The following is a 12,267-nucleotide window of genomic DNA, read 5'->3' as shown; positions in this document are numbered from 1 at the left end:
TGTATATAGCTATATACATATGTTCTCTTTGTATGTATGCATGTAATAGTAATAGCAAAGACAGTATTTAGGGGTGAGTAATACTTGTAGGTTTCTACCTATAATTCTGTAAGCCATGGTAAATTCTTTCCATTCTACTAGTTTTAAGGAGACAATGGTATCATAAATCAAAAGAATGTTACTTTCAAAACTCTCATACACAAAATGTTTTCAGTTTTGGTCTCTAGACATCCTCCTTATTCTCTTGCTTTGTACATGAAGATGCATGCTTTGTGAATAAATGTATTCTTTTAAATACCTAGACTACTTAGGCTAATATATGTTTATGATCTTTCACTGCTGCAATGAATCTCTCTGAGAGTTGATGTCATGCAAGCAGAGAGAAAATATTCTCAAGGCAGCCCTGAGTTTTTCCTTTCTGTAACCGTTCTTTTTTTTTTTTTTTTTCCATATTATTTAGCTCTTGAATTACAAGAGAGCTATTTATAGTGGTTTACATACCATTTAGCTCACATTTGGCTGCAGATATATTAACTGTTACTTTCCAAGTGATCCTAAAATTTTCAAATTTTAATAAAATTGAAAAGCATACTCCCTTGCTTTCAAATTCGGATTCCTGAGTGGTGTTTGGGAAATTATAATGGACTACCTAAGGATCTGCCAGAATGCAATTTTCAGACAAAACTGATCATTTTTACAAAACATGATCATTAAAGAAACTGAACAGAAAACGAATAACCACTTCTTTCATCATTATAATTTTTAAAATTGCATTAATCTGTTTCTTACAAGTGTAAAAAAACAGTTTTTTCAGGTACCTTGTATGCAGTTCCATTTAAACTACAAATTCTGAAGGGTTTTTGCAGAGTAAATAAATCTAATAAACTTCCATGGGAATGTTTTCCTAAGTTAAAATTCTTCATATTTGTAAATGTATACCATATCTTGCATGAAATACGGTATAAAGTGAAGGCATTATACTTTGTTATACTTGTCATACCTGATCATCAGTGCAAATGATGATTTTGTTGTTAAAAATCACTTAATTCTCATATAAGACAGCCATGTGTCATTTAAACTATCAAAATAAGTTACGTATTTTGGCATGTTGTATGTCCAATTTCAATTTGGTTTTATACTGACTAAAAATAGAAATGGTATCCGTTCAATATTCTACAGCCATGAGTTTTTAAAATATTAAAAAGGAGAAGGCTGCTCTGAGCAGTCTGCTTTTCTACTGCTTTAAGCTACTCTGGGCTACTTTGAACCAATTGTCATATTGTTCCTCAAACTGCAAGCTAGTAGTTCTGATAGTCTTTCTATGAAGATAAGGGGGGGATTCACTGTTGTTGGAGTAGCTCAAAAATTAATAAACCTTTAATAAACTATAATGTCAGTCAAGAAAGCACAACGATAGTAGAAAAGAAAGAATTAACTTGTTTTGTTTTCTCTCACATTTTCCTACATCTCTCCATTACATGATTTGACATGAGTTAATCGGGGACTATTCATTCAATCAATTTTGGAGAAATGTTTCGCTTAAGTGCTTAAACCCTCAAAGCAATACACTTATTGTTCATGTATAAATTAAAATTAATGTTTTTCATTATTAAGATGACCTATATCAATCACAACTATAAACTCGGTTAAGAGCATATGGGATCAATCTCTATTTTAAGGCTGTAAGTCATCAGTATATGTTACACATATATAGGACAAGAAATATTTATTCATTTATACCAACAGCTATTAAATAGCAAAGCCAGAACACTACGACTACTGGTGTGGTGAGTTTAAAAGTTTAAATTTAAATTCTTTGACCGTACCAGCTTAGCATCTCAAAGTTTGGAGCTGTTGGACTTGGTGTTTGGCATTGATTCACCTCAGGTTTATCGGAACATATCTCATGCTGATCAATAACACAGTAACCAGATACAGATTGTTGGACAATGGAAACCAAATTAGTTCATAGTTCATCTCTGAAGGGAATCCCCTGCTGTTTGTTTAGTCAAATTCCTGAGTTAATTCTCATCTTAAAAACAAACTAGCTAGGCAGTTGGTATTATGTAAACTAGATCTAGTCTCTATTCCATAAGCATCTTTGGAAGCTTGTTATGCTTCATTTATGCTCTGAATTTGATGTATACAAATCCCAAATGTACTGTTTTGCTGTTCCTATTTTTTAAAGCTACCACAAATGTCTTAACCTTACTTACCAAGCATTTTATTTAATCACTAAAGCTGATTTTTATTTCAGAATATAAGGAGCTCTTATGTAGTGCTTTCTTTTAATAGATCTCAGACTGCTCTGTGAAGGCAAGTACATATTCTTCTTCCATGTGGAGCAACTGAAGGGAGAGGAAGTGGTATTAAAGGAATTTGGGAGTAGAGCTGAGATCTAATTAATTCACATAGTTAAATTAGGAACTTAGAAATACTGTAGGAAGTTTAATTAGTGGCAAGAAATGCTCTTTAAAGTAGGCATAAACAAGGTAGGTATTTCAACCAAGTTAAACATGCTTACAGTGATTTTGATAAATCCAGTGCATGGTATCAATTGTAGGCAAGCTCTGGAATTTCTGAGATTTAAATAGAGTCTAAGTTAGTGTAATTTATAGTTCTAGTAGGAAATAAGTTCACAGATTACCCAAAGTTGAGACTTCTTTTGTTCAGGAATAGGCAGTAAAGTCAGTGATGTAGGTTTTCTTAAAATAAATGTACTAATTTGATTTGGCTGGGATTTTAAAACTTAATATTCAGATTGCTCTGCTCTGTTTTGGACTGATCTGCTTATTCTTCTCCTTTCCACTACTGTGATTTGGAAAAGTATTCAAGAATTTGTCACTAAAGAAATATTTTCATCAAGGTAATTAACAATTAATGTTCACAGTTTATCGCATAGGCCATATCTGTTACTACAGTCAGCAACAGGACTTATATTTACTTGCTCCAAGATGCCTTTAACTTAATTGGTCAGTAGGATTAAAAACATTCTGATGTAGTGAATGCATTTAATGGCCTCACACCTCACTTCCCATAAAGCTGTATTTCTATTCCTGTTCTGCGTCCTTTTAAAGCACTCACCCAGCAATTTACTGATGTAACCAATTAGGCTACAAAAGAGGTGAGATTTCAGAAGCTGTTTGAGAATTACTGGCCCTTTTCAGATCTACAGCAAAGGAAGTTTATTTACAATTTTAATTATTACTGCTTTTATATGTTGTTTAAAAGTTTGGTTAAAATTAATTTCATTTGCAGTAACTTATTTTAAGATGAGTGTTTAAGTAAGGCTCAAGGCGTACATAGATGCTTTGCTGAGGCTTGCTGAGAACTGAATTTCACTTACACTAGTGTTTGTCTTAACACAGGAAGTAAATATATAGATTCTCTGTATAGCTGCATGGTAGGAAGGCATTTTGTTGATGAAATGGCCAGTTGGATGACACATCTGAGTCAGGATCATTTAATTCCAGTCATCATTTTCAGGTTCTCCTTTGTCATTAATTACTGATTATCAGCTTCTTGAAGTAAATGTTACTGCCACTTATATTAAAATCTTCCAGTGTAGCTTTCAGCTGTCTCACAATTTTATAAAGGTAAACGGAATGCAGTATCAGCATCACCCCTAAAAAGTGAGCAAGGGAAATTCCATTTCCTACAAGTGACAGTTTGTTCTCTCTAGGCTTTGCATCTGTAAGAGATTTTACCTATGACTACTTCAGTCCTTTTTTTCCATTTTAGTGATAAAGTACTGTAAAGTACCTGCTGTTTTACAGAATAAGCGTTATAACAGTGTTTAGATTAAGTGACATAGCAAAATCTTCCTAGTGCGTATGTATCACTGCTGAGATACAGTTGTTGCAATGTAGCTTTAAGTATATGTCTGGTGAAATTGGCTAATCTTCCATATAAATTAGATGTTTTCAGAGATCTGAGGTATATTTTTAGTAATATATTTTCCTCCACACATTGCTATGCACAGCTCTCATATCTTCATTTTGCAATAAACTGTAATGATTTTTCTTTGCTAAAATAGGAAAATTATTCTGGAGAAAATAGCTGGTACATACAAACACCAACAGAAATAGTTTAATAGCCATGCTTTTCTCTTGTTGCTTGTGTTTAAAAATAAAAACTTAGTATTAATTACACTTAAGCTGACTCTAGGATTATATTCCAGAAGAATTTTAAGGACTAACAGAAAAAGAGATCCTTTCTAATAGCCTGGGAAAGTAAAGGAAATGCAGGTGATTGAGTGATCGTATTTCACCAATTCATTGAAAACTATTGAATATTATGCTATGAAGTAAATAGTTTTCTCTATAGAGAATTTTGAATGAAATATGAACATTTAATTTCATGTGCAAACAAATGAACCTGAGATACTCCAAATTATGTAATCTGTACCTTCTTATCTTTCTGCTTATTCATTGAAGGTCATTGATTCACAAGGGATAAAAGCAGGTGGTTTCATACGGCAATAGGCTGTTCATTTTGTTAAATTTTGTAAATTTTTATTCAATTTATCAATTAAAGTTTCACTAATAAAAGTAGGCCTTAAAGGGTGCCTCGTTATAATCGGATGTTCAAAAGGTTTCTGATTACTGAGCACACAGCTGTCTATCCTACTATGCCTGCAGCAGTTCTTGTTGTCACCCGTGCAGCATTTTGGCAGTTTGTACAATATCAAAGGCTTCATCTTAGTTAAATTATGCAGAACAGACATTGTGTTAACTACCAATTTTGTTTTAAGCAAGAGTAAAACTGGGATTTTAGTAGTAACTTTCTATGGAGCTCTCAGAATGAGCTACAGACACAATTACATTAATATATATTTTGTTTCTAGTTAATGTGAAGTATTATACCCAGACTCTATGCTTCATCTTTGACTTGTGCTCTCTATGGTCTTGCTTTATGTATTCCATTTACATCATGTACTTTTCCTTCAGATCACATTAAATGCATAGCGAAACTTTAATGATAGTGTGAATAGATGTGTGATCTTAGCACGAATTTTAAAAATATATATGCTTTTAAAAGGTGTAGTTTTGGGTTGGTAAAAGATGTGCAACATCTTTCAGATGCGTAAGAGAACTTGTAGCTGTCTCCTGTCTGTAGAATTGTCTCCTTTGGTTAGCTGGTTCTAAATGTAGCTATCTTTTCGATGTTATTGCTTATACCAGACTTGAATGGTCTCTGGCTATTCTCCAGGTCTGCCTTTCTTCTGATGTGCCCTCTGTCAAATATAGTTGTGTGAAGTCCAGTAATATTTCAGTTGTTAATTTAGCTGAAGTTCTATTAGACAAAATTACTGTTTAACAGGCCAATGCAGTAGATAGTCTCTTTTCTTGGTCCCAAGTTCTGGAGCATGTCTTAGAACCTGGCAGGGCAACATTTTAAGAATCTGTGTAGTGTTTATCTGTCTTGAAGATGAAAGATTGCTTTGTGCTTGTATTTTTTTTATAAAGGATAGTGGTTGTTTCTGTCATTTGCTACAGGCCAATGTTGAAACAGGACGTTGTGCCTAGGTGGTATGGGTTGTGATGTGTGTTGGGATCTGGATTAGCAAGGCAGTTTCTATATTGACAGCGTTAAGAAGGTGTTCTCCTCTGCGTGCCACACATCATATTTTACCTGTTGGATCTCTACTAAGTTTGTATCGTCTTGTGTTGTTCCTGCCAGTTGTCAGGCTTAGGTGTCTCTAAGCCTGTGTTTGGAAGGTTTTGATCGAATCAAGTAATCATGCAGGAACCTAAGCAGATGCTTTACTGCATTTTGTTACAAGTAATAGCAATAAAAAGGTCTTCACTATAATATTGTAATCCCTTCACTAATGAAATATGGAATACAGGCTAATTTTGTAAATAGGAATGTTTGTTGTGAGTGAATCAATATTTTTAAACCTGTGAATAGCTTTATTGCCTTAAGCCATATGCACTTAATTGTATATTGTGTCTGTACAATACATTGCCATGGTAAACAGCCTAGTCTTCAAGAGAATTTTTTTTGAGTTGGGTCATAAGCCAACAGTCTGACTTTTGAAAATGTGCCAAATTCAAAGAATAAATGTCATCTCTGATGTGATAGTTAAGGTCTGTCATGAAGCAGAAACCTGTAAGTAGTGATTCAGTTCCATGTTTTCTTTTCATTCTCCAAACAGCCTCTGTTTCTAGTGGCAGATTTAATGGTATGATTTACAGCTCTAAAAGACCTTTATCAGGGCCAGAAAAATGACAAACAATAAATATATGGAGCATTATGTTAACAGCCACAACACAATACGTTGTCAGTTACAGCTTGATAGTGATACATTTTAATTTTGTCTTTCATAAAAAATCTTGGCATGTATGCCTCATTTGAACACAGACTTGGAAGTCAAGTGTGTCATCCACCCATGCAGTTTATCACCCTCTATATTTTTTGTCCTTTTCACTTAATGTCATCTCTATGGCAACAGGCATCGCCCTGGAAATAATTTTCAAAACAGCTTATTTGTTTGAGGGGGACTGACTGAAGTTCAAAGATATTTGGTTTAGAGGAGCAGGTTTGGTTTATGTTTAATAATAATTCTGAAGAGTTTCGTGTCAGCAGTACCGAACTGGATACAGAGGGAGAGAGATTAGGAAGATATCCTTGCTAATATGCTTAATGTTTTCATGTGCTGCAGAAGTTAATAGCAAGAAAAACAATTTGACCTTTGAACTTCCATTTACCCCAAAATAGGTGTCCCTCTGAATAGACTAATATATGGGCCCTTTATGGGCAGAAACTGGAGCTGCTGCAATTGTGCTTGCAGAGTGTCACGAGCTACTACCTACTACAGAAAGGAACTGACTTCAGTCTTTCTGGAATTCTGTACGTGATCCCTGACCAGAAGTTTACTAAAAGCTAAATACAGAGGAAGGATTTACAGTTTCGTCCATTTTACTTAGGAATGTGGCTAGGCTTTGACTGGGTTGGTGTTACTTATTTTGATTTGTATGGATCTAAATGAGTATTTCAGTAGGAACGATCAACACAAGTAACAGCAAAATTGAACCTTTCATGGCCAGCATCTATTTGAATCTATCGGTGGCCAAATTTAGGTGTCAGGACTTAAAATCCTAGCTAGATGATCCTAACAGTGGGGGGTAGGGGAGGTGGGGTGTCATAGATAAATAATACATGTTGCAGTTTTGTTGGTCTTCTAAATACCGTGAATATTTAACTGCATGAATCGTGCAAATAGCATCTACAAATGTTCAGTACTTAGATTTAGAGACCAAGGTGTTTTCAGAAAATAAAGTGCAGAATATTTTGAAAGGAACAGTGTTTTTTTAGAAATTAATCAGTAAAAGACATCATGTAACCAAAAGTTACTGAGTACTTGCTGAACTTCACAACTTTCTCTAAGGTTAAAATTATTTTACCAGACAAAGGTTGTACCAAGTTATGCCAAGTTTTGTGGATGAGATGATAATGGTCTCCTTGTGGCATGTACAGTGCCATGAGCCTTAGTTGCTGCTGGGAAGCTGCCGTTCCTCTGGTCCCACAGTCATACAGCTGGTACACCCCAGTGCTGTGGCACACCAGTGGCTTGTGCCCTGCTGGTGACAATTGTACTAGAGCCTGTGTAGGAGAAGAGGTCTTCGCACTACAGGTGCGTAATTCCAGCTCATAGGAGCTACCAATGAACCACATACATATCTACATTTTGTGGAAAACAGAATTTCATGAACTGTTCCAAGCCACAGCTTGAATTGGTGATAAGGGTGAAGAGGTCTTCATGCTTTTACTCTTCTTCCTGAAAGCTTCCCACTTTAAGTAGGAGTCTAAGACAGTTTTAAGGACAGGTAAATACGTTCTTACCTATGAATTTTTCTTTGTTTCCCATCTTCATTAGTGTACTACTGTGAAGCATATTTTTTACTAAGAGGTAATTTTGCTACTATAAGACTCTTGGTTTAGACTATATCCCATCTCTGAACACAAATATATGTGATTTTTAGGTGAAATCTATGAAACAACAGATGAATAATTATATTGCTTTTTGTTACTGGTTTAATAAACATTTTGTTCACTTTAAGTGAAGTTACACTGTTTCCTTTCAGACTTCTCTAAATTGCATAATGAATTTAGATATATGCATGAGTTTTAACATTTCAAGGTCCAGGCTAATTTATTTGCAAAACCTCTTTAAATATGAAAATTCCATCTTAAGCATAGGATGGCTTTCTGTTTGCTTTAAGTAAAATGTTGGTGAGCATATGACAGGTTTGCTTTACGTTTAGAAGTTACGTAAAAGCCTTATATTTTTTCTTTTAAATCCTTTTTCTTTCACTGTAATCCTTTGCAGCTCACAGCATAGCCCAATGTGAGGAGTGTTTGCCATCTGCAATTTAATGCTGAGGTCTTGTAAAGTATCAGATGTGCATAGTCATGGTTATGAGCACCTGAAGTAACCATTTAATCAGACCCTGAACTTCTAAATGTTATATTTAAAAAAAAAAAAAAAAAGTAGTAAGAAATTAAAACCCAATGTCATTGTGGATAGCTATTCAGACTTCAATAAATAATGAAATTAAAAGGAAAAAAAGAAAAGAAAACCAACAAGGCCCCATGATGCAAATATTTGTCTCATTGATGTTCTGCACTGCAGAAGATGCAGAAGAGAAGTTGGTCTTCAAAACTCATTCTTAGTGATGTTGTTCAAAGACTTAGAGGAAGGGGGTCTGCAATTCTCCTTCCAGTACCAAGCAGGTAAGTGCTTACAAATGTGTGAGCACATTTCCATTTCTGAGCACCTGGTAAAGGGAACTTTCCTTCAAACCGTACAGTGCATGAATTCAGGAAAAGAGCAGATGAAAGAAATTATAGCAACTTTCCACATCATCTGGGTTGATGGCTGTTACCACTAGCAGCTTGCTGTGGAGAACTGTTGCAGGAAGGGGATTGTATGGAAAATGGACTAGTGAAAGATATGGGATAAAAAGCAACCCCCAGGGAAGACCTCCTTTTTGGTATTTTGCCATTACATTAACTAGTGGAGTTTAGCCGTTTCCTTCTTTCACTGTAAACATATGCACGCATACACACACATGTATATTCAGACTTCTAAAGGAGGAGGAAGAGTAACAGTTTTCTTTGCAATAATTCAGAGCATATGGTAAAAAAATATTGTTTGTTATAGCTTATGGGCTTATGATGTTTAAATTAAAATAGATTTTCCTAAATAAAAATAGTCTTTATGACATATGGCTATTAAAATGGTACCATTCTGTTTCTCGGCATTGTTAAAAAGTAATGTTTTTTAAATGTTTTATACCACCTTGGATTTTTGGCTGGTATTCAACAAAACTGAAACTTGCTATTCAGAAATTAAAAAAAAAAAAAAAAGGCAGCATAAATAATAGGGTATCCCTGTAGCCCAATTCAAGCTTCTCAGTATTTCCTTTTCGAGGATTTTTCTACTTCCTTTATAATTACTTAAAAGTTTTTTGTAATTGTTCTTTGCATAAAAAATCTAACTCAGTACTTTAAAAAAAGAAAAATCAGTGAAGAACAGCTACTTGTGAAATGATGGCAGGGAATGTTCTTGATGATGTCAACTCTTGTTAAAATTGAGCAGATTGTTTCCACAGCAAACATCTAACAAAGCACAAATCCAGGTGCTTTCCTACTTTCCACTCACCTCTCCATTTTTACTTCTAAGTTTGATTTTATTTTCCCTTGAAAAAGTAATTATTCCTTCATTAATTTTGGCAATATGAAAGAATTGGATAGGTACTCTAACCTTGTTACACACTTGAGAAGAATATAGTAAATAAAAATAATTCTATAAGATTTTCTGTCCCTGTAAGTGACAGTATGTGCTACGAAAGTACGATAAATAATGAATATAATCTGTTTCAATATTCTTCAGGGCCAGAGGTTCAGATGGGCTGAATATCTGAAGTTCCCACTGATTTTAAAAAGTATTGAATGCAAAGTGTTTCTGTTAAACAGATGCAGCTTTTAAATTTTTGATTGAATGCTTTTTCTATTCCATTTATTTTCTCTTTATAAGCAGAGTATTAAATATAATAATTGATTTTATAGCTTTATTTGAAAGATGGGAAGATACTTCCTCTTACATTTTTATATGCAATGTGCACATAGACAAAATATTAACGCTTTGCAGTCTTAGCTTTGCTAACAGTAAAATTGAAACTGTAGAGCAAAAAAAGAGCTGGTATACTTTTTTAATAAATTTTTGAAGTTTGCATTTATGATGTTGGGACACAGCTAAGGTCTCTAGCTAAACAATTTTATGCTTGAGTTCTGTTATTAGAAAAAAGACAGAAATATGAATGGATATTAGGATTCCCAAGTAGCCATTAATCTTCTTTCATTTGACTAATCGAAGAACACCTTTCTTGATCAAAATTTATCAGTGCAGGAGTGCTGACCCAGTAGTTTATTATGCATTCACCTCTTAAACTAGAAACCATACCTGGTTTCACCCGTTTTTAGTATATTGTTCTAGATCTCCTGAAAACAAATCAGGTGACCTAAAGCTTTGCATTAGAGGGGAGATTTTTGGATTGTGTTTTCTTCCCAGAAACCTTCTGTGTGAGAGCTAGGTGCTATGGAACAGACCTCAGAGGCAGAGAAGCTGTTGCTTTCTGTCTTTTTACTCAGACAAATGAAAGCTTAGGTGAAGGGACAGACTAAGACGTTAGCCAAATACAACCTTCGAAAAACGCTTTGTCCTGATCTGGCAAGTATGGTATCAGAGTACGGATCTGGCAAGCATATTGGCCTGTATAAAATCTAATGTTCATTTAAGTGGATTTATAATAATTTTTTTATTCTGCACCTGTCTTGCTGGTTCTTCAGTGTGGGAAACTGTTTTAAGAACTTACAGCAGGTTGGTCTTCAAAGCTAATTAGCAGCATGCTTCCCTGAGCATTGTGATTAGGGTTTGCTATAGACAGGTGATTTGGAAGACTAATCCCAAAAACTGCCTCTGGCGAGTTTACATTGTAGGTTAAAAAAAAAAAAAAAAAAAAAACTTGTTAGTCACACAGGGAAGTAAGATTTTATGATAAGATTTTCACTTAAAAGCAAACCTCGTTATTAACATATTTTTTGTAGAACACATTTTACACCGTATATATTGTATATTAGAACTCTTAAAGGTAAAAGTTTTTAAAGATTTCAACCTTGATTGCTGTAGGAGCTATTTTCATCCAAAATCAGTCAGCTGGAAGTAAGCACAGCTCTTAAAATAGCATGCATCTTGGTTCAAGATATTCAAGTATTAGCTGTAGTTTTAATCATAATGAGCTTGAATTGTCATTTATAACGTTTTTATGTTAATAATTTTGTTCCCTTAAAAAAACACCCTGTATTTCCATGAAATAGTGCTAAAGTAACCATTTTTTTCTTAATTGAAAAATGACAGCTTCTTGAAGAGATGCCATGCATCAGGGATCCCAAGAGGAAGGAAAATGGTTATTTTAGCTCTAGTTTTGTTTACATAAATATACTGTAAAAATCAAGAAACGTGGTCTGTTTTGACAGAAAAAAATATACTTTATTTTAAATGCTTCCTAAGTAAATAATCCTTTCTTAATTAAGTCTAGTTTAAAGTTAGTTACTAATATTGGGCTTCTACACAATCTTCTACTTCTTTTTTATTTTCCCAGTGTTATACCAGCCCAGCCTATCGATCAATATTACCTTATTGGTAAAAACATCCCATGCATCTCATGTTGCTTGAATTTATATTAATATAGGTATTATGCTCTGTTAAAGGAGCAAAACAGAAATAACAATAACAAATTGTTCTTTTAATGCCTTAAACCTCCAAAAGCATTAGGATTAAAAATTCAGTCAGGTGAAAAGGCTAATCAAACATTCCTATATAAGAGACCGGACCCTGATTTAGCAGATGCTTAGGGTTTGTTGGTTTGTGTGTTTTGGTCTGGTTTATCTTGGGTTTTTTTCCTAGACAAATGCATAATATTTTTGTAAGGCCAGCTTTACAATGTTGTAAAATAATTTTTCAAATATTTTGCACGTCAAAATCCCACCAAGCCTTAATCCATAACCAGCTTGGATTGGTTTATAACATATGTATTAGTACTTTGATTTGTATTTTACACCTAAGAACCTGCTTGTGATTATTTAACTAGGGATATCACCATACTATAGGCAGAAACTGGGTTATTAATAAAGATCTATACTTGCATATCTGCTGTCATAAAAAAAATTGACATTTTCAGAGAGATTATAACTTGATTA

The sequence above is a fragment of the Falco biarmicus genome, chromosome 15 (genome assembly GCF_023638135.1).
Source record: "Falco biarmicus isolate bFalBia1 chromosome 15, bFalBia1.pri, whole genome shotgun sequence".
NCBI lineage: Eukaryota > Metazoa > Chordata > Aves > Falconiformes > Falconidae > Falco > Falco biarmicus.
Note: the sequence above shows the minus strand (reverse complement) of the source record.